Source organism: Arachis ipaensis, chromosome B09 (genome assembly GCF_000816755.2).
Source record: "Arachis ipaensis cultivar K30076 chromosome B09, Araip1.1, whole genome shotgun sequence".
NCBI lineage: Eukaryota > Viridiplantae > Streptophyta > Magnoliopsida > Fabales > Fabaceae > Arachis > Arachis ipaensis.
The window spans coordinates 81698089-81704088 of NC_029793.2; positions in this window are offsets into that span (position 1 = coordinate 81698089).

The following is a 6000-nucleotide window of genomic DNA, read 5'->3' on the forward strand; positions in this document are numbered from 1 at the left end:
CATTAATTCATGAGGAACAGCAGAGCTTCCCACCTTAATCTATGGTGTGTAGAAACTCCACCGTGGAAAATACATAAGAACAAAAGGTCTAGGCATGGCCGAATGGTCAGCCTCCCAAAGAGGGTTCAATCATCAAAACATGATTAAAGATAGATTGAAAGATATAAAATACAATAGTAAAAGGTCCTATTTATAGAGAACTAGTAGCCTAGGGTTACAGAAATAAGTAATTAATACAGAAATCTTCTTCCGGGCCAACTTGGTGTGTACTTGGACTGAGCATTGAAGCTTTCACACGTAGAGACTTTTCTTGGAGTTAAACGCCAGCTTTTGTGCTAGTTTGGGCGTTTAACTTCAGCTTTTATGCCAGTTCTGGTGTTTTGACGCCAGAATTTTATGCTGACTTGGAATGCCGGTTTGGGCCATCAAATCTCGGGAAAAGTATAGACTATTATATATTGCTGGAAAGTCCAGAATGTCTACTTTCCAACGTAATTAAGAGCGCGCCAATTGGGCTTCTGTAGCTCCAGAAAATCCACTTGAGTGCAGGGAGGTCAGAATCCAACAGCATCTGCAGTCCTTTTTCAGCCTCTGAATAAGATTTTTGCTCAGGTCCCTCAATTTCAGCCAGAAAATACCTGAAATTACAGAAAAACACACAAACTCATAGTAAAGTCCAGAAATGTGATTTTTATTTAAAAACTAATAAAAATATAATAAAAACTAACTAAAATATACTAAAAGCTACCTAAAAACAGTGCTAAAAAGTGTATAAATTATCCGCTCATCAGACGCCCCTGCCACTGGTTCTATCTGGGACAGGTGATCTGCTACCTGGTTCTCTGTCCCTTTTCTGTCTCTTATTTCTATATCAAACTCTTGCAGAAGCAACACCCATCTTATGAGTCTGGGTTTTGAATCCTGCTTTGTGAGGAGATATTTTAGAGCAGCGTGGTCAGTGTACACAATCACTTTTGATCCTACTAAATAAGATCTGAACTTGTCAATGGCATAAACCACTGCAAGCAACTCTTTTTTTGTGGTTGTCTAATTCTTCTGTGCGTCATTCAAAACACGGCTAGTATAGTAATTGACATGTAGAAGCTTGTTATGCCTCTGTCCCAACACTGCACCAATGGCATGGTCACTGGCATCACACATTAGTTCGAATGGTAATGTCCAGTCTGGTGTAGAAATGACTGGTGCTGTGACCAACTTAGCTTTCAGAGCTTCAAATGCCTGCAGACACTCAGTGTCAAAGACTAATGGCATGTTAGTAGCTAGCAGATTGCTCAGAGGTTTTGCAATTTTTGAAAAATCCTTTATAAACCTCCTATATAATCTTGCATGCCCCAGAAAGCTTTTGATTACCTTAACATTGGTAGGTGGTGGTAATTTTTCAATTACCTTTATTCCCTTGTTTGAAATTTTGTGCCCAAGGACAATTCCTTCAGTCACCATAAAGTGACATTTTTCCCAGTTTAAAACCAGGTTAGTCTCTTGGCACCTTTTCAGAACAAGTGCTAGATGATCAAGACAGGAGCTGAATGAGTCTCTAAATACTGAGAAGTCATCCATGAAGACTTCCATAAATTTCTCCACCATATCAGAGAAAATAGAGAGCATGTACCTCTGAAAGATTGCAAGTGCATTGCACAGACCAAATGGCATCCTTCTGTAGGCAAATACTCCAGAAGGACATGTGAATGCTATTTTCTCTTGGTCCTAGGGATCTACTACAATTTGGTTGTAACCTGAATAGCCATAAAAAAAGCAGTAGTATTCATGACCTGCTAGTCTCTCTAGCATTTGGTCTATGAATGGTAAAGGAAAATGGTCCTTTCTGGCGGCTGTATTGAGTCTTCTATAGTCAATACACATACGCCACCCTGTAACTGTTCTTGTAGGAACCAGTTCATTTTTTTCATTATGAACTACTGTCATGCCTCCCTTCTTGGGGACAACTTGGACAAGGCTCACCCAAGGGCTATCAGAAATAGGATAAATAATCCCAGCCTCTAGTAACTTAGTGACCTCTTTCTCTACCACCTCCTTCATGGCTGGATTTAGCCACCTATGTGGTTGAACCACTGGCTTAGCATCATCTTTCAATAGGATCTTGTGCATGCATTTGGCTGGACTAATGCCCTTAAGATCACTTGTGGACCACCCAAGAGCTGTCTTGTGTGTCCTTAGCACCTGAAGTAGTACTTCCTCTTCCCTTGGCTCTAAAGCAGAGCTTATGATCACAGGAAAAATGTCATCTTCCCAGAGAAATTCATATTTCAGGGATGGTGGTAGTGGTTTGAGCTCGGGTTTATGAGGGTTCTCCTCTTCCTGAGGAGCTTTCAGAGGTTCTTCTGTTTTCTCTGGTTCCTCCAAATCAGGTTGAACATCTTTAAAAATGTTCTCTAGCTCTAATTCGAGACTCTCAGTCATATTGACCTCTTCTACCAGAGAGTCAATGATGTTAGCGCTCAGGCAGTCTTTTGGTGTGTCTGGATGCTGCATAGCTTTGACAGCATTCAACTTAAACTCATCCTCATTGACTCTCAGGGTTATCTCCCCTCTTTGTACGTCAATGAGGGTTCGTCTAGTTGATAGGAAAGGTCTTCATAGAATGAGAGTTGCACTCTTGTGCTCCTCCATTTCCAGCACTACAAAGTCAGTAGGAAAGGCAAATGGTCCAACCTTGACAATCATGTCCTCAATTATGCCTGATGGGATTTTAATGGAGCCATCAGCAAGTTGGAGACATATCCAGGTTGGTTTAATCTCATCGGTCAAATCAAGCTTTTTGACAGTGTATGCAGGTATTAGGTTGATACTTGTCCCAAGATCACATAGAGCTGTCTTAGTACAAGCATCTTCTAATGTGCATGGTATCATAAAGCTTCCGGGATCTTTAAGCCTCTCTGGTAAGCTTTTCAGAATAACTGCACTGCATTCTTCAGTGAGGAAAACTTTTTCAGTTTCTCTCTAATCCTTCTTATGACTTAAGATTTCTTTCATGAACTTAGCATAAGAGGGTATTTGCTCAAGTGCCTCTGCAAACGAGATCTTTATTTCAAGAGTTCTGAGATAGTCTGCAAAGCGGGCAAATTATTTATCCTATTCCGCTTGGCAGAGTTTCTGAGGATAAGGCATCTTGGCTTTGTATTCTTCAACCTTAGTTGCTGCAGGTTTATTTCCTACAGAAGTGGTTGGAGAGCCTGCTTAAGGGGGTTGTTATCAGCACTTGCAGGTGTCTGATCCCTTATTGGCATTTGAACGCCAGAATTGGGCGCTGCATGGGCGTTTAATGCCAGATTGCTGATGTGTATTTTTGGTAAACGAATTCCAAGCACACAAATCTAACCGGCAAGTATACCAGGTCACATCAAGTAATAATAACTCACATGAATGAGGTCGATCCCACAGGGATTGAAGGATTGAGCAATTTTAGTTTAGTGGTTGATTTAGTCAAGCGAATCAAGTATTGGTTTGAGTGGTTTGTAATTGACAGAAGCTAAATTGCATGAAATATAATTAGAGAGGGAAAAGTCGCAGTAAATTAAAGAGAACAGAAAGTAAAAGTGCTGAATCTTAAAGAACAAGTAAATTAAATTGCAGAAGCTTAGATTACAAGAAATGTAAATGACTGAATCTTAAAGTGCAAGGAATATAAATTCTTGAATTGTAAAATGGTTCAGGGAGCTGGGATTGCAGACATTAAACAAGCAGAAGTAAAATGACAATAAACAGAGAAGGAGAAAATGAATCTAAATGCAGTAGATCTAAACAAGAGAAGAACAATTGCTTGAAAATATAAACAGAAAGTAAAATGTAATTCACTTGCAATAACTAAAAGAAAGTTGAAGATCTCAGGGGTGGAGGAGACTAGAAAACAAGTCTAAATCTCAAATCTTTCCTTGATCTAATAAGAACAATTGCATAAGAAAATGGAGTAGTAAAATGCAGAAGAAATGGGAGATGAAAGCAGTAAACAGAATTTGGAATGTAAATCACAGTTCTTAGAATTATGCAGAAAGATAAACAAAGAGATCTCAAGGTGAGATTGAAACAGAATTTCTTCAATTCTCCACCCAAGATCCAAGACAAGAAGTAAAGAGTGCTTAAGCAAGAACAGGGAAGAAGAGAGATCAATTCTCCTTCCAAATTCTCCAAGATCCAAATTCAAAGTAAAAACTCTAAAAATTACAAAATGAAAATTCTCAAAGAAGCAAAAGGTCTTTACTAAATCAAACTAGCTTCTATTTATACACTTTCTATTCTTGGATATTAGAATTTGGGTGGGCTTTTTAATTTGGTGAAGAATTGAATTAAATTAGATGTTTAACTGAATTTTCAGCCCATATGTGTTTGCTCCCAGTGGAGTGCTCTGCTCTTGTGGGGAGCGGAGCATTGGCTTGCCTTGTTGCATGCCAAGTTGGGTGCCTGATGAGTGAATAATTTATACGCTTTTTGGCATTGTTTTTAGTATGTTTTTAGTATATTTTAGTTAGTTTTTATTATGTTTTTATTAGTTTTTAAATAAAAATCACTCTTCTGGACTTTACTATGAGTTTGTGTATTTTTCTGTGATTTCAGGTATTTTCTGGCTGAAATTGAGGGACCTGAGCAAAAATCTGATTCAGAGGCTGAAAAAGGACTGCAGATGCTGTTGGATTCTGATCTCCCTGCACTCAAAGTGAATTTTCTAGAGCTACAGATACCCAATTGGTGCACTCTCAATTGCGTTGAAAAGTAGACATCCTGAGCTTTCCAGCAATAGATAATAGTTCATACTTTGCCCAAGATTTGATGGCCCAAACAGGCGTTCCAAGTCAGCTCAAGAATTCTGGCGTTTAACTCCAAAACTGGCACAAAAGCTGGAGTTAAACGCCCAAAGTAGCACAAAAGCTAGCGTTTAACTCCAAGAAAAGTCTCTACACATGGAAGCTTCAATGCTCAGCCCAAGCACACAGCAAGTGGGCCCGAAAGAAGATTTATGCATTAATTACTCATTTCTGTAACCCTAGGCTACTAGTTCTCTATAAATAGGACCTTTTGATATTGTATTTTCATCTTTGGACACATCTTTGGACGTTTAGTCCCTAGACCTTGGAGGCTGGCCATTTGGCCATGCTTACACCATTATCACTTTTGTATTTTCAACGGTGGAGTTTCAACACACCATAGATTAAGGTGTGGAGCTCTGCTGTCCTTCATGAATTAATACAAAGTACTATTGTTTTTCTATTTAACTCAAGTCTATTTCTTCTCCAAGATATTCATTCGCACCCAAGAACATGATGAATGTGATGATTATGTGACACTCATCACCATTCTCACCTATGAACGCGTGACTGACAACCACTTCCGTTCTACATGCAAACAAGCTTGAATGTGTATCTCTTGGGTTTCTAATCTAAGATTAGAACTTTCGTGGTATAGGCTAGAATTATTGGCGGCCATTCCTGAGATCCAGAACGTCTAAACCTTGTCTGTGGTATTCTGAGTAGGATCTGGGAAGGGATGACTGTGACGAGCTTCAAACTCACGATTGTTGGGCGTGTGACAGACGCAAAAGGATCAATGGATCCTATTCCAACATGATCGAGAACCAACAGATGATTAACCGTGCGGTGACAGCGTGCATAGAACATTTTCACTGAGAGGACGGGAAGTAGCCATTGACAACGGTGATGCCCAACATAAAGCTTCCCATGGAAAGGAGTATGAATGATTGGAAGAAGGCAATAGGAAAGCAGAGGTTCAGGAGGAACAAAGCATCTTCATACGCTTATCTGAAATTCCAACCAAAGAATTACATAAGTATCTCTATCCTTATTTTATGTTTTATTTATCTTTTAATTATCAATTCTCCATCACCATTTGAATTTGCCTGACTGAGATTTACAAGGTGACCATAGCTTGCTTCAAGCCGACAGTCTCCGTGGGATCCACCCTTACTCACGTAAGGTATTACTTGGACGACCTAGTGCACTTGCTGGTTAG